Source organism: Rosa chinensis, chromosome 6 (assembly GCF_002994745.2).
Source record: "Rosa chinensis cultivar Old Blush chromosome 6, RchiOBHm-V2, whole genome shotgun sequence".
Lineage (NCBI taxonomy): Eukaryota > Viridiplantae > Streptophyta > Magnoliopsida > Rosales > Rosaceae > Rosa > Rosa chinensis.
The window spans coordinates 14,537,213-14,558,079 of NC_037093.1; the positions used below are offsets into that span (position 1 = coordinate 14,537,213).

At 40.0% G+C, this 20,867-nt stretch overlaps 1 pseudogene; it reads left to right on the forward strand.

Moving 5' to 3' along the window:
* The first annotated feature begins 19,415 nt into the window (after positions 1-19,415).
* On the forward strand, positions 19,416-20,113 carry LOC112170869 (annotated as a pseudogene).
* Positions 20,114-20,867: the final 754 nt, after the last annotated feature.

Below are 20,867 nucleotides of genomic sequence, written 5' to 3' on the forward strand. Positions count from 1 at the left end.
AAAAGAAAACAAAAGAGAAAAATCCAACCAAATCAACGATAATGGAGGACTCCTAAGGCATCATTACGAAGCTTAGAAAAAATCTCCATTGGAGGCGTAGGGAGCCAGCAAAGAGAAAGAAAGGCCAATCCCAAATTCGCCAAGCAATCTGCCACTGAATTGCCTTCCCTATGAATATGACTGCAATAAAATTGCATCGAATTAAGACGAGATAAGCAATTGTGCCAATGAACACGCAGAGGCCAAGGGGGCTTGAAGGTAGAAGACCTCAACCCTTCAATCACACCCATAGAATCACACTCTAACCAGAGAGTATGCCAACCAAACTGATAAGCAAACTCCACTCCAATAATCACTGCCATTAACTCCGAATAAAAAGCATTCTGGAAACCCAAGTTCTGACAGTAGCCTCCAATATAACGCCCACCAGAAATTCTAAATATACCACCACATGCCGCCGCCCCAGGATTCCCTTTAGCAAGGCCATTAGTGTTGAGCTTAATCCAGGAATGAGTCGGAGAAAGCCACCTAACCATACGAGGGATGCGCACCTGTTGAATAATGGGCTGAACTCCAAATTCCTTAAGAATATTAACATCCAGTAATCCTTTCGAACTACCTGGAAAGTAGGGTGCCGCAAAATGAACCCAAGATTTAATTGAACAAAGAACACGCCAGAGAGAGGGCTGCTTATTATCAAAGACCAGCTTGTTCCGCACCTTCCAAATCTGCATCAGAGTAAAAAGACCCGTTGCTAACCAAACATTAGCTAATTGAGAAGAGAATCTCTTACCAATAAAAGCATTCCAGAAGTCGTCAAGCGACCCTTGAGAAGGCAAAGAAGTGCCAAAACAACAAGCTAACCACTGCCAAATATGTTGAGCAAATGAGCAATTGAAGAAGAGATGCACTGAATCTTCCACACACCCCAGAGAGCATAAGGGACATTTCGAAACAAGGGTAACCCCATGACGCTGGAGCTGCAAATCAGTGGGTAACCTATCATAGAAAATCCTCCAAGCTAATAAGGAATACCGGGGAGGAATAAAAGAATTCCAAATGCTAGTAGCCCAACCTTTTTATTGAACTTCTGACGAACCAACTCATAACCATCAGAAAAAGAAGGGACCCCAGAACTGGAGTGTTCCCAAATGAGACAATCACTTTCAGCTTGGAGGGGGAGAGTAATGTTGTGGATCTTTTGTGCAATATGTGGATACAGAGAGTAAAACCGAGCTGGCAAGGACCATTGCTGGTTAGCAATAAAGTCAGAGACAAGAGCATGCAGTTGTGGAGAAAGTGAAACACGTTGCAACTCCTCTAAGATTGGAACATCCAACCATTTATCCGACCAGAAATTCACCATAGAACCATTGCCAATAAGCCATCTAGAGTTCTGATATATTAAAGGGAGAGAAACTTTCAATCCATGCCAGATTGAAGAAGTAAAAAACTTTAATCTCATAAACCGCGAAACGAAAAAACGGCGCCGAGCAAAGAGACCCCAGGGAGAGGCTGAGGTGAGAGTTCCCCAGCTAAACCGAAGGAGCGCTGCTTGGTTAAGAGCCTTAGGGTCCCGTAAGCCGAGCCCCCCCTCAATCTTAGGAGTACAAACCTGACTCCAAGATACAGTAACCATCTTTCGTATCGCCAGGTCTCCAGACCAAATAAAATTCCGAGCACAGACAGCCAAATGCTTAATAAGAGAGGAAGGCCAAATGTACACTGTGAAAGTATGAAGAAGCATGCTTTGAAACACTGATTGAACAAGTTGTACCCTGCCTGCCATAGATAAAAGCTTACCTTTCCAACCAGCAAGCTTAGATTTAGCCTTATCCGCCAAGGCTTGGAGATGAATACGTCGAGGCTTACCGCGAAAAATTGGTACTCCCAAATAGGTGAATGGGGTCACACCTCTCTTGAACCCCAATAACCGCTTGAAGTAACGCTGACGATGCAGATAAGGAGTACCCAAGTAGAAAGTGCTCTTGTTCTTATTAATTAGTTGCCCAGATGCTTCACCGTAAAGAGTAAGAAACTGATGGAGACAACGAAGAGAAGAGCCATCACCTCTGCAAAAAATAAATAGGTCATCTGCATAGAGGACATGAGAAATTGGAGAGCAACCCCTTGGAGTAGAAATAGAACGAATACGCCCGGCAGAAAACAAGTTGGCAAGCCCCCGGCTTAAAACCTCTTCCGCTAAACAAAAAAGAATAGGAGACAGAGGATCGCCCTGACGAACACCACGATCACAAGAGAAAAAACCATGGGGAGACCCATTAATAAGCACAGAAAGCCGAGCAGAGTGCAATATTGTTCGGACCCAATCCACAAAAGATTGAGAGAAACCAAACTCATGAAGTACTTGGAAAAGAAAAGGCCAACTGAGAGTGTCAAAAGCTTTAGCAATATCAACCTTTATCCCAACATTCCCACCACGTATCTTTTTCTCAAGAAGATTGAACCCTTCAGAGACCATACCAATGCAGTCGGAGATTCGGCGACCCTTAATGAAAGCCGATTGTTCAGGAGAAATAATCCGAGAAACTATTGGAGCCAGCCGCATTGCTAGAACCTTCGGAATAATCTTAAAAAGAAAATTAGCTAAAGCAATTGGCCGATATTGAGAAATTGTGTTAGCTCCATCAACCTTAGGAATAAGAACTATAAAATTTGAATTCACATTGGGAAGCAACCAGTTATGACGAAAGAAATATTGCACAAAAGCAACAACATCCTCCCCAACAATATCCCAACAGTGCTGAAAGAAGAAGCCTGGAAAACCATCCGGCCCAGGCGCACTTGACGGGTCCATAGAGAAGACTGCATCCCGAATTTCTTCCATGGAAGGCAATTTTGTTAAAGAGATATTTTCATCATCAGAAACCAAGGAAGGAATAACCTCGCAAATAGTGAATGAACTGACACTAGAAGCACTAGAATTGTACAAAGACCTGTAGAATTGCACTATGTGACTAGAGACAGCAGCTGAATCAGTGAGTACGTCATCCCCATCCATTAAAGTATTAATGCGAGATCTAGTACGCTTAACCTGAGCATAAGCATGAAAAAATGAAGTGCACCTATCACCTTCAGTTAACCACTTGACACGGGCACGATCCCTCCAAAAGTACTCCTGATGCCGCATAGCTTCCAGAACAGCTTGTTTAGCAGCAACCTCCATCTCAGACAGTTGTAAAGTAATACCAGATGAGGCAATTTCATGTTGAATATCAGAAAGAGCAAGACGAGCACCGTGAAGATTACGATGAACAACCCCAAAGACTTGTTTATTCCACATCCGTAAGGAAGCCTTTAAAGCTTTTAATTTTTGCACTGTAACAAACATGGGACAACCACAAACATCAGCATGTTTCCAACAATTTGCCACAAGCTCTTTAAAGGTGTGATGAAGGGTCCACATAGACTGAAATCGAAAAGGCTTGGGACCATCCGAAAGTATGTTGGTAGCTGAAAAGATGAGACAATTATGATCAGACACCACCCTTGGCAGAGCTGTACATGAAGAGAAAGACCAAGAGCTTAACCACTGATCATCACATAAAGACCGGTCAAGCCTGCGTTCCAACCGACCATTGAGCCAAGTTCTTGACCAAGTGAAAAATGAACCTGCAGTGTCCAAGTGAGTAAGACCACATAATTCTGTGACACTGCGAAAATCCTCACAAGAAATGCGATTAGGCAAACCTCCTCCTATGGACTCATGAGCTCCTAAAATAGAATTAAAATCACCGATTACCATCCAAGGTACAGTAGTAGTTTGACGAAGAGCCAGCAGCTCCTGCCATAGGGATTTACGGCCTAAAGTCGTTGTAGCAGCATACATACTTCATTTATGCTATTATATATAATTTTGTTCATCTACTATCTACATTAAACTTATGAAAGGTTAGAAAAAGTATTGAGGCAATGGGTCATATCGGTGTTCAATGTCTCAAAATTCGAGGTTAAATTTTTTATAAATAATTTTTGTTATAAAAATTTTGAGAAATTTTGATAAATGACCATTTTTGAGCCTTCAAGTTGATTTTTAACTTATATGTAGAAAGTAGTTAAATATAATTATTTAGTATGTTAAAAAGACTCGAGTATCCTTAAGTGAAGAACGATCTACGTAGGAAATCTTCATTCATTGCATATTCCTTCTCATATTTCCCTCAACGTGAACGTGAACAAGATGACTAACAATTATGAGTTTATGACTAACAATGGCACTAAACCAGAAGAGTTTAAAACCACGAAAAAGACAATGCAAAAATTGAAGAAGAGCACTGTGAGCTAGTGTTCTGGGAATTTAGAGATTTTACTGTTTTGGAGGATATTTTAGCCTTTTCAAGCATCATTTGGGTTAGATTTCAATCCATGTAAAAGCTAGGAGTAAAAGTCAATTCAAGTCTTAAAATTAGGTCATTTTTACAAAATTTCTCAAAACTTTTATTGCGGAATCACACAAACTGTGTCATGACCAGATTTCACTAGATGTCCGATGTCTTATTGAGGAATGCTAGTAATCTTCCCCTCCAAGCAATCTGCCACTGAATTGCCTTCCCTATGAATATGACTGCAATAAAATTGCATCGAATTAAGACGAGATAAGCAATTGTGCCAATGAACACGCAGAGGCCAAGGGGGCTTGAAGGTAGAAGACCTCAACCCTTCAATCACACCCATAGAATCACACTCTAACCAGAGAGTATGCCAACCAAACTGATAAGCAAACTCCACTCCAATAATCACTGCCATTAACTCCGAATAAAAAGCATTCTGGAAACCCAAGTTCTGACAGTAGCCTCCAATATAACGCCCACCAGAAATTCTAAATATACCACCACATGCCGCCGCCCCAGGATTCCCTTTAGCAAGGCCATTAGTGTTGAGCTTAATCCAGGAATGAGTCGGAGAAAGCCACCTAACCATACGAGGGATGCGCACCTGTTGAATAATGGGCTGAACTCCAAATTCCTTAAGAATATTAACATCCAGTAATCCTTTCGAACTACCTGGAAAGTAGGGTGCCGCAAAATGAACCCAAGATTTAATTGAACAAAGAACACGCCAGAGAGAGGGCTGCTTATTATCAAAGACCAGCTTGTTCCGCACCTTCCAAATCTGCATCAGAGTAAAAAGACCCGTTGCTAACCAAACATTAGCTAATTGAGAAGAGAATCTCTTACCAATAAAAGCATTCCAGAAGTCGTCAAGCGACCCTTGAGAAGGCAAAGAAGTGCCAAAACAACAAGCTAACCACTGCCAAATATGTTGAGCAAATGAGCAATTGAAGAAGAGATGCACTGAATCTTCCACACACCCCAGAGAGCATAAGGGACATTTCGAAACAAGGGTAACCCCATGACGCTGGAGCTGCAAATCAGTGGGTAACCTATCATAGAAAATCCTCCAAGCTAATAAGGAATACCGGGGAGGAATAAAAGAATTCCAAATGCTAGTAGCCCAACCTTTTTATTGAACTTCTGACGAACCAACTCATAACCATCAGAAAAAGAAGGGACCCCAGAACTGGAGTGTTCCCAAATGAGACAATCACTTTCAGCTTGGAGGGGGAGAGTAATGTTGTGGATCTTTTGTGCAATATGTGGATACAGAGAGTAAAACCGAGCTGGCAAGGACCATTGCTGGTTAGCAATAAAGTCAGAGACAAGAGCATGCAGTTGTGGAGAAAGTGAAACACGTTGCAACTCCTCTAAGATTGGAACATCCAACCATTTATCCGACCAGAAATTCACCATAGAACCATTGCCAATAAGCCATCTAGAGTTCTGATATATTAAAGGGAGAGAAACTTTCAATCCATGCCAGATTGAAGAAGTAAAAAACTTTAATCTCATAAACCGCGAAACGAAAAAACGGCGCCGAGCAAAGAGACCCCAGGGAGAGGCTGAGGTGAGAGTTCCCCAGCTAAACCGAAGGAGCGCTGCTTGGTTAAGAGCCTTAGGGTCCCGTAAGCCGAGCCCCCCCTCAATCTTAGGAGTACAAACCTGACTCCAAGATACAGTAACCATCTTTCGTATCGCCAGGTCTCCAGACCAAATAAAATTCCGAGCACAGACAGCCAAATGCTTAATAAGAGAGGAAGGCCAAATGTACACTGTGAAAGTATGAAGAAGCATGCTTTGAAACACTGATTGAACAAGTTGTACCCTGCCTGCCATAGATAAAAGCTTACCTTTCCAACCAGCAAGCTTAGATTTAGCCTTATCCGCCAAGGCTTGGAGATGAATACGTCGAGGCTTACCGCGAAAAATTGGTACTCCCAAATAGGTGAATGGGGTCACACCTCTCTTGAACCCCAATAACCGCTTGAAGTAACGCTGACGATGCAGATAAGGATTACCCAAGTAGAAAGTGCTCTTGTTCTTATTAATTAGTTGCCCAGATGCTTCACTGTAAAGAGTAAGAAACTGATGGAGACAACGAAGAGAAGAGCCATCACCTCTGCAAAAAATAAATAGGTCATCTGCATAGAGGACATGAGAAATTGGAGAGCAACCCCTTGGAGTAGAAATAGAACGAATACGCCCGGCAGAAAACAAGTTGGCAAGCCCCCGGCTTAAAACCTCTTCCGCTAAACAAAAAAGAATAGGAGACAGAGGATCGCCCTGACGAACACCACGATCACAAGAGAAAAAACCATGGGGAGACCCATTAATAAGCACAGAAAGCCGAGCAGAGTGCAATATTGTTCGGACCCAATCCACAAAAGATTGAGAGAAACCAAACTCATGAAGTACTTGGAAAAGAAAAGGCCAACTGAGAGTGTCAAAAGCTTTAGCAATATCAACCTTTATCCCAACATTCCCACCACGTATCTTTTTCTCAAGAAGATTGAACCCTTCAGAGACCATACCAATGCAGTCGGAGATTCGGCGACCCTTAATGAAAGCCGATTGTTCAGGAGAAATAATCCGAGAAACTATTGGAGCCAGCCGCATTGCTAGAACCTTCGGAATAATCTTAAAAAGAAAATTAGCTAAAGCAATTGGCCGATATTGAGAAATTGTGTTAGCTCCATCAACCTTAGGAATAAGAACTATAAAATTTGAATTCACATTGGGAAGCAACCAGTTATGACGAAAGAAATATTGCACAAAAGCAACAACATCCTCCCCAACAATATCCCAACAGTGCTGAAAGAAGAAGCCTGGAAAACCATCCGGCCCAGGCGCACTTGACGGGTCCATAGAGAAGACTGCATCCCGAATTTCTTCCATGGAAGGCAATTTTGTTAAAGAGATATTTTCATCATCAGAAACCAAGGAAGGAATAACCTCGCAAATAGTGAATGAACTGACACTAGAAGCACTAGAATTGTACAAAGACCTGTAGAATTGCACTATGTGACTAGAGACAGCAGCTGAATCAGTGAGTACGTCATCCCCATCCATTAAAGTATTAATGCGAGATCTAGTACGCTTAACCTGAGCATAAGCATGAAAAAATGAAGTGCACCTATCACCTTCAGTTAACCACTTGACACGGGCACGATCCCTCCAAAAGTACTCCTGATGCCGCATAGCTTCCAGAACAGCTTGTTTAGCAGCAACCTCCATCTCAGACAGTTGTAAAGTAATACCAGATGAGGCAATTTCATGTTGAATATCAGAAAGAGCAAGACGAGCACCGTGAAGATTACGATGAACAACCCCAAAGACTTGTTTATTCCACATCCGTAAGGAAGCCTTTAAAGCTTTTAATTTTTGCACTGTAACAAACATGGGACAACCACAAACATCAGCATGTTTCCAACAATTTGCCACAAGCTCTTTAAAGGTGTGATGAAGGGTCCACATAGACTGAAATCGAAAAGGCTTGGGACCATCCGAAAGTATGTTGGTAGCTGAAAAGATGAGACAATTATGATCAGACACCACCCTTGGCAGAGCTGTACATGAAGAGAAAGACCAAGAGCTTAACCACTGATCATCACATAAAGACCGGTCAAGCCTGCGTTCCAACCGACCATTGAGCCAAGTTCTTGACCAAGTGAAAAATGAACCTGCAGTGTCCAAGTGAGTAAGACCACATAATTCTGTGACACTGCGAAAATCCTCACAAGAAATGCGATTAGGCAAACCTCCTCCTATGGACTCATGAGCTCCTAAAATAGAATTAAAATCACCGATTACCATCCAAGGTACAGTAGTAGTTTGACGAAGAGCCAGCAGCTCCTGCCATAGGGATTTACGGCCTAAAGTCGTTGTAGCAGCATACATACTTCATTTCTGCTATTATATATAATTTTGTTCATCTACTATCTACATTAAACTTATGAAAGGTTAGAAAAAGTATTGAGGCAATGGGTCATATCGGTGTTCAATGTCTCAAAATTCGAGGTTAAATTTTTTTATAAATAATTTTTGTTATAAAAATTTTGAGAAATTTTGATAAATGACCATTTTTGAGCCTTCAAGTTGATTTTTAACTTATATGTAGAAAGTAGTTAAATATAATTATTTAGTATGTTAAAAAGACTCGAGTATCCTTAAGTGAAGAACGATCTACGTAGGAAATCTTCATTCATTGCATATTCCTTCTCATATTTCCCTCAACGTGAACGTGAACAAGATGACTAACAATTATGAGTTTATGACTAACAATGGCACTAAACCAGAAGAGTTTAAAACCACGAAAAAGACAATGCAAAAATTGAAGAAGAGCACTGTGAGCTAGTGTTCTGGGAATTTAGAGATTTTACTGTTTTGGAGGATATTTTAGCCTTTTCAAGCATCATTTGGGTTAGATTTCAATCCATGTAAAAGCTAGGAGTAAAAGTCAATTCAAGTCTTAAAATTAGGTCATTTTTACAAAATTTCTCAAAACTTTTATTGCGGAATCACACAAACTGTGTCATGACCAGATTTCACTAGATGTCCGATGTCTTATTGAGGAATGCTAGTAATCTTCCCCTCCAACCTTTCTTTTTCTATCTTCCTCACTTATCTTGTGCCATGTGGATTCATTTATGATTACAATCTATATATTAGTATATTTACTATCTTGAAAAACCAACTAATTTCATTCCATGTTTTACTCTTTATTTATGTTGAGGAGGATTTAGTGTACCGACATAAATGGATGGTTAGATTATATTAAATACACTCTTAGGTTATTAATAAAAATATCAATTATAAATATCAAGGGTTGAGATCATCTTATAAGTGTTGAGTCATTTGCACCGTCGGTGCATAGAATAATTTCCATTATTTATGTTTGATCTTATTAAATGCTCTCTATTAATATGAAAAAAAAAACTCTCGACTCTTTTGCTTTTCTAATTTTTTTCTAATGTTTTTTTTTCATTTCTTATATTTCTTAAGTTTTTCAACCAAAATTTTTCTTTCATTTATTTGGTCATGTTCCATAATATTGAGTTTTTTTTTTTTTTTGACATATTTTTTATATAAAACCCACAAAAAACAAAAAGAAAAAAAAATGGTAAAGCTTACTGACATGGCAACTGCAAACGTTTTTTTTTTTTCCTTTTTGTTAGAATACATGTTAGGTTAGATGATTATATAAGTTTTCTCTCTCTTTTTTATTTTTATTTTATATTTTAATATTCTCTTTGATATATGTATATAAGAAAAGCAAAGTTTGGCTATTTTTTTAGTTTCAATTCTGTTTTTTTTTTTGAAAATTTTTTGAAATATGTTCTTAAATATATATGTACATGTATTTCTAATGTAAATACGTACGTAAGCCCACAAAGTAATATAAATTTTAAATAAAAAGGATTCACAAAAGAAAAAAAAGTTGAGAAACTGAAATTAATTACTTAATTAAATGCATGTGAAATTAAATAAGGGTAAAAGGGGAAGTGAAAACTTGTCTTTTAATTGTATTAAATATTTGAATTTTTTAGATAGTGAAATACACATGACATTCAATGAATGGGGAATGTAGAAAGAGAAAGGTTAGAGGAGAAGGTTGCTAGCATTCCTCTTGAACATATTAATTTTTATATTGATGCATGTGGATTATAGGAAATCTAGTGATCCAAAATGAGTTCCATTGTGATGTGGAAAGGAAAGGGTCAAATAAGACGAGGTGGTAACTATTAATTTTTTTTAGTTTTAATTAACTTTCCTATTATGATGTGGATTGAAGCTATTCCCTTTCCTTTTTTGGATATAATACTTTTATTATTTCCTGCTATGTTAATTACTCCTAGGCTCTTAAAAATTCCTCTTTGTATTTTGGAAAGGAAAAGCAAGGCTTATATATAGAGGTCCTTTCTCATGTTATTCTCATCAAATTATTCTCAACACTCTTCAATTTATTTGTTATTTATCAAATTAGTTCAGATGCGTTCTTTATAGGGATGGGCACGGGCTGGGTCCTACTTAAATTTCACTGGGCCCGAGCCCGGCCTGTTTCTTACGGTTCCGGCCCAAAGCCCATTTTGGCACAAACAGGGACCGGCCCGTTTCATTTCTGGCCGGGCTTTCGGGCCCAAAAACCTGTATTTTTTCTTTGCTATATGCCTATATATATACATATCTACTTTGCTATATATCCAGATTTCATTCATATCAACCTGTTGAAGATTTGAATCAAAACACAATATCAAGATCCAATGTTCAAGCTGCAAATTGGAATATCCAGAATACATAATATCCAAATTCAAATACTCATCAAGAACAATCAAAGCTACAATTCAAATACAAAGTGTCCAAATTTAAATACGAAGTCCAAATTAAAATACAAATATGCAATGAAATAGAAAGTCCTAATTCAACTACACCAATTTCACAACCATTTTTCCAGCCTTCTTCAGCTCGGGTGATTCCAGTTTGTCAAAATGTTGTCCAACCAAGGTCTGAAGCATATGCACACAATAAACCAGTAAGTAAAACAAAAAAATTATTCAAGAGCCCCACCGAAATTCCACTAACAAACTGGACCTTATTCATATGATGAAGCCAATCAAAAATAGCAATCATGTCTCCTTTAAAGTTTTAAACTACTGATTCAGTAACATTGGCATAAGAAACAAACCTCCAGAGCCTTAACAAGAGTAGCACGATCCTTCGCACATTCGCATTGAGAGCTATAGACAAACAAACAAACAAAGAGTTCAAATCAGTTTACTTTACAATAACAAAGGGACATAATTTCCAAAACCCTCCATTCGTAGCTAATCAAGTAAGATTCGAATAATTACTAGAACAATCGCAACTGGTGATTAGGCTAGAAGACCAGAACAATCACCGATTTAATGTCTTGGCTTCTCGGGGATTTTACAGAGGTCATTTGGTCTTGATGACTACGCTAGGCGGCGAAAGAAGGAGAATCGGAGAGGGAGAAACCGGATCGACGAGCGCCGAGATCACGCTGTAGGTAAGAAGCCTCTGACTCTTTGAGCTAGATTTTGTGGAGGTCGTTCGGCTATTGTTATGATGGAGAAAGGAGAGACGAAGAATGAAGGAGAATCAGAGAAAGGAGAGGCAGGCGGCGCGGCTAGCCTTGGCGATTGTGATGACTGATGATTAGGCTAGGAGAGGCGGAAAAGAAGGAGAATCGGAGAAGGAGAAACCGAGAAAGAAGAAGGAGAGGGAGGAGAGGCAGGCGGCGCGGCTAGGCTAGGCGATTATGCTGATCGTGATGAGTGTTGAGGGATGACTGAAGGAGCAGAGGCAACTAGGTTTGGTTCAGCAGATCGTGTAGAGTGGGAGTGGAATGAAGTAGTCAAATTAGGTTTGGGCCTTTTAGGGTTGAAGATTGTAAAACAGTGAGATCGTTCCTATGATAAGGCTTTTGAGTCTTATCTCATGACCAATAATATAGGGACACATGTTTCTGTTATCTAAAACGGGCCTAACGGGTTTTTGCATTTCTGAAAGTCAGGGCCCGGCCCGAACCCTTTTGCTTACAAAAAAAATAGGGCCCAGCCCGTACGGGTTAGGCTTTGACCGGCCGGTCCGAATCTCCGGGTTTTCGGGCTTAAATGCCCAGCCCTAGTTCTTTAAATAATTCACAAGTGAGTGGAGCTGCATATGTAAAAAATTGGGCGTCTTCAACAACCAAAAAGCAAAGGAGCCAAGTTGATTGCATTTGAGGAACTTTCGTGCCTACCAACCCCAAAGTGATTATTTTAACCCAGTTAATTTAGACACGAAATGGTCATGAATTGTTGATCGAGATAGAAAATGTTCAAATAGATAAAGATATACATGTCTAAAAAAAGTAGTTTTGATGTCTCATTAGTAGTGGATGTTTTTATTGTCAACATTTTGTTTATATTATTCTTAGTTATGTGTTTTTCTGATGCATAACTTTTATTAATGCTAGTGATGTGGATAAATTTTCAAGGAAATTATCCTTAATTTGGGACATGTTGAATCGTTCCTTAGAACCTCATGAAACCCTATTCTAGAAGAATAAAATCCCGAGTACACCCACCTTTTGGTAAATTCACGCACTTTTATTATATCAAAAACCTAGAAACCTCGAAACTTATATAAAAAAGTTCCAACTAAGGTACTGGTTTTTGCGACCCAAAAAAAATTAAACAGCAATATGGGCCATAGAGACCCAATCCTTCCAACCCCCTAGCAAAAGGGCCACAAGCCAGTCCAAGGCCTAGGAGGCCCAACAACACCAAAAGCAGGCCCAAAGAGTAGGGTAAACCAAAGCCCTAGCCCAATGAGCCCACAAATGACCTTCCAGCCAACCACTATCAGCGTCGCCATTGTCAACGCCAGTCGAGGGAAACACCATGTAGCCGCCGCCGATGTCAATACTACCCAACACAGACAGGTCAAGGTCGTCTGCCCTGCCAATTCGGACACCGACGCAATGGACAGACTCTGCTAGAAGCCATCCAGCAGGACAAGCCATCACCGTATTTGTAGGAGAAACGAAGCCTTCCTCGACCCAATCCCTAGCTGTCATCTCCGTCCATCCCAAAATCCCGACCCCAGCCCCGCCACCAAGATCAGGATTCTCTGCATCTCCACAAAACCAAATCCGGTCACATCCCCGACCGAAAGCCGATCGCAATCCAGCAAAGCCATCTGGGCATCGCACCATGCTGTCGGTAACCCAAACCAAATTGCCACCATCGACACAGAGATCACCTCCAACAGATATGGAAATCAGTCCATCGCTCTGCGCATGCCAACCTCCAGCACAGTTCGTCGGATCGAGACCACTGCCCTTTGGAATTCTTCCACCCAACCAGATCCGGTTAGCTAGAGCCCAATTACCATCAAATACAGCAAATATGCATCCCCTGACAGAAGATAGAGTCTGACGAAAAGATTTGTCGCCGTCGCAACCCGAAGAGAGAAACAGACGAGTAGTTTTGTCGCCGCCGCTTTCCCAAGAAAGAGACCAGCGATATCTCTCTCTCTCTCTCTCTCTCTCTCTCTCTCTCTCTCTCTCTCTCTCTCTCTCTCTCTCTCTCTCTCGTCGGAGTCATATTAGGTTTTTCCAGTTCTCCTTAAGAATTTGTAGTAAATCACTATTTTAATTTATTTAGACCCAAATTTGAGTAAAAAAAAAAAAAGAGTTTCCACTACTAATGCTCTTACTTATTTGATAAAAATAACCAAAGAAAACAATAATGGAACAGTTTTGCGGATGAGTTTGTTGTTGAAAGTAATGTACTAATGTTCCATCCTTGTTATCAGCTTATCATTGTCTTTTCATTTACTTTCTACTACGCTTACAAAATGATAAAAAAAATTAAAGGTATTTGAAGTCTTGATATTCTTGATTACTGTCTTCAATTAGTTAAAATAAATATTTTATAGTATAAGTTGGTATCTCTTTGATTTGTTCAATCATAAATATTTATCCACATTTTCACATAGTTGTTAGAATTTTATGTAAAGTGTAATTACTTGGATAAATTTTGAAGTTGTACTAGAGTCTTGAAATAATGTAGATCATTTGAAAGTTCACCAATTAAATTTTATGTTCCAGATAGGCTTAGGTAGCCAACCATGCTAAAGTAGACCCAGTCCCAGAAGCACCATTTTGTGATTCTCCTATCCACTACTTAAGTACTTAGGCAAGTTAGTCGCAGAATTGGACTTTAATGGGAACATTACATTTCCCATGTTAGATAGGTGGAAGGTAGGAAAAATAATTTCTGTTGCAAATAAAAATATGGTGGAAAATGATTTATTCCGTTCTCTTTCATATGTAGTTTCCTTTGCCATTTCCCATCATTAATTACATACACTGAAAAATCTAAATACCAATCTTCTCTTAAATTCTGATTTCTTTCCCAATGTTAATAAAAACGAGAATGTTCATTTTCCATCATCACGGTGAAGAGGAAATGAATAATTTTTCCATGAATTTTATTCCTTAAATGCCTTAGGGTTGACTAGGGAAAATGAACAAATACTCAGCTTCCATTTTAGTAGAACCAAGGCTCGATCTGTCAGTGCTTTATATACATCAGGACTTCTTAGCTAGGAGATGAGTTTGATACTAAGAGTTTTTAATTAAAACCTATGGAGGCCAGCGTTGCGACGCAGAGACTTCAGTTCCCTACATGGATTGATCCACACAAAAAGGTTAAAAGGAGACCACCGAGCGGCTCAGCGTGGTTCTCTCGTAGACTAAAGTTGGAGCAAAGCAAGCCAATTTTTGCAGCACCAAAATCTAGCTGGCATCGTCGACATGTTAGTTTCGAGGTTTGGTGCTCTCAAAACAACTTTCCATCTAAAAAAGAGGAGTACTAGGCTCACATTCACATCCAAGAAAGATCATTTGATTTCCCTTCCGATGTTTGGTTGGTGCAGGAAAGGAAAGTAAAAATATATCAATGTTTCAATAATACCCTTCTATTTTAAAATAAAAACAACCTGGAATGAATTTTCAACACTACCAAGAGTACTCAAGCAATTAATGCTAGGATATTATTGTCCAAAATTATTGCAATATTCTGGGAAATAGGATGGGAAACTCAATTCCATAAAGTTTGAGTGGAATGAGTTTACCCCCAACTTTCCCCTATGTCAGGAAAACATTTCCGGACTTTGTGGTTACCAAACAAAGGAAAGGAATAACTTTCCTTTCCCAAGTCCACAAATCCGCGAAACAAACGAGGCCTAAGTGTGGATGAGCTACATTCACTTCTCAGCTTGCCACGTGTCTGTGGAGAAAAACTCATAGAAATCTGTTTTTCTATTTCCCTTCTTACCCTCTTTAAATTAAAAAATAAATTGGTTAACTTATGTGGGGAGGAAGAAGACAGCTACGTTTCAATATATCAAGGATAACTTGGCTAAGAAACTTGAGGCTTGGCAAGGGAAGATGTTGAGTGGTGCGGGTAAAGACATTCTGTTGTTGCTCAAGCTTTGCCTTCTTATGCTATATATGAGTGTATTCCAATTGACTAAGAACTTTTGTGACAATTTAGAACAAATGTGCGCTAGGTTTTGGTGGGATGACTTGGAAAGCATTATGTAATCTAAAGGAGGAGGGTGGACTAGGGTTCAGGAGTTTATCAAATTTTAATTCGGCCATGCTAGCTAAACAAGCATGGCGTGTGGTTAATAATCCATCTTCTCTTATTGCTCATATGTATAAGGCAAAATACTTCCTAAATGGCTCTTTCTGGAATGCTGCTCCTCGTTCTTGTCCCTCTTTTTCTTGGAGAAGTATATTCTCAAAACGGGATTTGTTGAAAGAAGGTTCTCTTTGAACCAATATTTGGCAAGGCTCACGTGGCAGATAGGTGGGCCCGACCCACAAAGCGTAATATTGTCAAATTTATGACCGAAGATAACTTGTGCAAAGAGCCGTTATTAAGATTAAATGAATCACAAGACGTAATGAATGACCGCGGACCCACAAGTCGTAATGAATGACCGCGGACCCACAAATTATAATGAATGACCGCAGCTAATTCAAAGAGATTGATTGTCAGGAGAAACATTACCAAAGTTTGGGGCAATTAACATGAATGAGCATCAGGAGGTGTTATTCCCAATCATTAGTTACAAAACCTGATTGATTTCTCATGAAAGAATCAATCATTGATAAAACGTCAAAATATCACAAACATGAATACTATTCTATTTGTAATCAATGCGGTCTTAGTTGTAAAGGCTGAGATTGTTTGTTTTCCTTTATTTAGTAATTTAGCTTCACTATAAAAAGGGCCATAGGATTCATTGTTAGAGGTCCTCGACCAAATGCTCTACGCAATTACTCAAATTTTATCTCAATACATTTCAACATTTCTGAAACACTTATCAATCTTTACGTGTTTATCTTATCGCTCTCTTTACCGGTATTTATCTTTTCCGCACTTTACATTGTCGTTCTTTACATTCCAGCAATTTATCTTTTTGCTTGTTACTTTGCTGCACTTTATTCCCCGCGGTTTACATTCTTGTTCTCTATCTTCCTGCACTTTGTTTGCTGCACTTTCTTTACCTGCACTTTCTTTTATGCTATTTATTTGTTGTTCTTTACTTTACGTCATTTACTTTATACAAAATTACAAAAAGAATTATCATCACTTCACTTTCACCTCAATCACCGAGTTACACAGCACGAAGACTATGGCTAGTTAAGGCCGATCTGTGCTAAAGTCCTTACATTCAAGGCAGAGAGAATCCCGCGGTTGAGATTGATCCTTCCTCTGCCCACAATCAATTGATCAGAAGTCAGATCGGCGCAAGATCTACAATCTAGAACAAAACCTCGCTTGGCCTACCAGCCGTGAGTTGGCACGCTCGCGCACACGTCACCACTCCAGAAGGACACATGTAAGCCAAAGAAGCCCTCGGCCCAGTGACACGTGGACAAGACGATTTTTAAGTGAACAGGTTCTTATTGGCAAGTGGGTAGTCGTACTTCAGTAAACATTTGGTCTGCTTCTTGGGTCTCAGAGTTGCTAGGTGGGAAGCCTTCTAGTAATAGCCTGGCGGTGGAGGAAGTTAATATGGTCAGTGATCTTATATCTGCTACGTACAGGAGTTTGGGATGAGAATCTGATCAGAAGATTATTTCCTATAGGGGAGGCAGAAGAAATTCTACATATTCCTCTCAGTTCGAGAATGGTCTCTGACAGGTTAGTATGGAAACTTGAGCGAGATTGCCAGTTTTCAGTCAGAACTGCCTATCGGTTTTCTTTCTCTACGTCTCCATGTCGTAGGCCTTTTGAACTAATGGTAAATGGTGGTTTTTGGAAGAAACTTTGGAAAGTCTTGATTCCTAATGCAGCCAAGATTTACATTTGGAGGGTGTGTCACAATATATTACCCTCTATCTCTAGAACGACTAGCTTCAAAGAGAGTTGAGTTGGAGTCCCAAATGTGTTTGTTGTGTGGTCAGGGGAATGAATGTACCTTGCACAATTGTAGGGACTGCCCTTACACACAGGAAGTTCTGAAGCGAAATGGTATTTTGCGTCAGGTTTATTTTCATCCACAATCGAATAATTTGAACCTCTTACTTTGGTTGAGCTATTGTGCAAGTAGACTGTCCCAAAAGGATTTGGGTGAGTTATTCTGTCAATTGTGGAGCATTTGGAGAGAGAGAGGAACTCTCGTGCTTCGGAGGACAAGACTAAGGCTAGCATGGCCTATGCTGTGATCATTAAGTCGGTTTCTCGACTTGAGGAGTTTAGGTTTCACAATTCCAAACCTCAGGGTAACAGTACTCGTAGAGGCAGGGTAGCAACATGGGTGGCTCCTCCGATAGGTATATGCAAAATTAATGTAGATACTTTTTAATGATTTAGTGCTTTTCTACTCCTAGTTTTCTTGTGGCGGCTGTAGCAGCTGAATTCTCTTTTATCAATAAAAAGGGCTGACCTCCTTGCGTTAAAATAAAAATAAAAAAATAAATGAATTAAAACTCTTTGTATCCAATAAGTCAAAATAATAACTCGACCACGACTGGAAATCCATCATATCTCAGTCACTCTTTATCGAGTTTCGGACTTCGCTTTTATAGAAAATACCGGGATGCGTTGAAGACTGTCAGCTCCTCCACCTCGGCGTCCACTAGCTCCGGCGTTGGAGGACCAGTCATCAAATTGTCTTCGCTTAAGAATAAGAATCGATCCTATGCTCCGCTCAGTACTGAAGATCCCGGTAATTCAAGGTCTCTATCCCTATCTCTGTATTTGAATTAAACAAACTGAACTAAATGCAGATTAGGTGACGTTGAATTATAAGATTTAGATTGGAATTAAAGGCTGGATTGGTAGATCAGAGTTGTTAACATTTCGGCATTGGTTGTTTGAATGTTCAAGGAATCTTGTAACGAGCAAGAGACTTTAGGATTTGACGTTGGAAATTGTCATTGATTTGAGTTCATTTCTAATAACACTATAATCTCACAGCAAGATGATCACCACAGTAGCCTCAGCAATGAGGATGCACATATGCAATCCTTACTCAAAGGAACTATATGGAATTCTTCCCTATAAGAGGAGACAACTCTTGCATTGTATCTATAGTACAAGAAACCAGTAAGTTCTTTGTTGTTATATGTCAGCTTCAGACTTCACCCAAACCACACACTTCAATTGTACATCAGACAACTCCTTCAGATAGCACATGTGATCTACTGTCTAGTAGTAGCTTGGTCTTCATCAATTGTTGTATAAATAAGCATCCTACTGTACATGAACACATCAAGCAATTATACAAGAGTAGTTATTATCTTTATCTTCTCTGTTTTTCAAAGTCTTTCTCTTGTCAATTTCTTTCTGTTTCTACAAGTTAGCAATATGAGCTATTGAAATGGCTTAAGATCCTGCTTTTATGTGAAGTCTATGGAAAAGCCTTATAATTTATTTTGAATAAGGAGTGCTATGTCGATAGTTTTGAAAGTGCACCCCTAAATTTTGTGCGCATATATAATAGCAATCAATGGTGCAAATATGCAATTTTGTGTGTTTTGGTTGTAGATGTATGACGGTGTGTTTTATTCTTTAATTTGGCTGCACTTACTGTTGGTCTGCCGCCAGCATGGGTGGATGTATATGAAGAAATAGAGCAGTAAATGTGCAATCAAAGAAATGGACAGAGCCGATGCTGGCAAAAGCTGAGGACCTCAACATGGGAAAATCCCCAGATCGAAGCCACTCCAATGCAATTGTTGCAATAATGTAGCTTGTAATCACCACTACCACCAAGGTGAAAGCAATCACCGGAGGAATTAAAGACAGAGTTGGAAGAGAAGAGGATGTTGGAGGTGGGTTTGATGCATTTTGCGGGTTGCATCGGCAAAGATCCAGATTCCTCGTTGGGTCGACCGGAGACTTGGATGAAGACTCGGTCGCCGCGGGGTGAGTGGTCGTAGTTGGGATCAGAGAAGCCATATCAGACTCTTTTGAGGAGTGAATTTTTAATTTAAAGAGAGTAAGAAGGAAAATAGAAAAGCAAATTTTTATGAGTTTTTCTCCACAGACACGTGGTAATCTGAGAAGTGAGTGTGGCTCATCCACACTCAAGGTGAGTGTGAGCCTAGCACTCCCCTCTAAAAAATATGACGAAGCCCTAAATGGGCGCTGTATATTTCTTGTTGGTATGATGGGCTCTGGGAAACAACTGTTAGAAATATTTTATCAGAAACACTTCATGATTATTCTTTTATTGATATTGATAATTGGTGGAGGATGAAGTTGGTGGAAAATCTGTAGCTGAAATTTTCAAGCTGTATGGGGATGGTTTCTTTAGAGACAAGGAGACCGAGGTTTTGCATAAGCTGTCTTTAGTCAACGTCTGGTTGTCTCTACTGGTGGTGCCATGGAGGTGTGGTGGTTCGGCCGGTGAACTGGAAATATATGCAGACAGAGATTAGTTTGTGGTTAGATGTGCCCTTGGAGGCCTTAGCTCAGAGACTCGCAGCTGCCGGAACTGATTCTCGGCCCCTTTTGCATCACAGAGAAACCATTGTGCGTCTGAGAAATCTTTTTGAAGAGAGGGGGGATGCATATGGCAATGCCGATGGTAGGGTTTCGTTGGAAAATGTTGCAGCCAAAATGGGGTGTAGAGATGCATCCAATATCACACCTAATGTTATTGCTTTCGAGGCGCTTGAACAAATTCAAGGCTTTCTCAAGGAAGAGGAAGGCCGTTCATTCTAAGTTGGAAATAGCTTTCATTCTGCATTTGAAATACAGTGGCAGCATGCATTCTTCTCGATGCCCCTCTTTGGTCCATTTCACAAACACCTTGTGGCTTGTGCACTACCTTGTAGTGGCTTCTAAAAAATTTGAGGAGTGCATCCACAATAAATTGTTCCTAGTTCAGGTAACACATGAAAATCAGTCATATGGTTATGGTTAATTGGTAATACATGGTTGACAGGTATTGATGTAGACAGTCATTTTATTCCGCTTACATTAATATATTCTAAAAAACTTATACCACTAAAAAACCTAGTTAGAAGCCGCCAACTCTCTCTCAACCTAGGGCTAGGGTTTTCGGTTTCTTTGCTTCTCCTTGTCAACAAGATGAGCTCTGTTGATGCCATGGCTGCTAGATTAGCCACCTCTCTTGCTATTGCTGAAGGTAAGAGGCAGATTGCTTTGCACCCAACACAGGGCCAAGGTTTGCGACAAGCAAATGTGTTCTTGGTGGGCAAACTTCTCACAGCCCGTGACTACAAGATCAAGTCATTCATGGGGATGTTTTGCAACGCCTGGAGGATTCATGGAGCGTTGCAAGTGGAGGAAGCGGAGGAGCAGAGGGTGCTCTTCACTTTGTCAGACCCTGTAGATCGTTTTTGGGTCTAGATCCGTGTGCCATGGGGCTATAATCATGCTCCAGTGGCGTTGGCGTGGTATGATGGCATCATGCCAGTTGCAAAGGTCCCCCTAATCATGACGTCTTACTGGA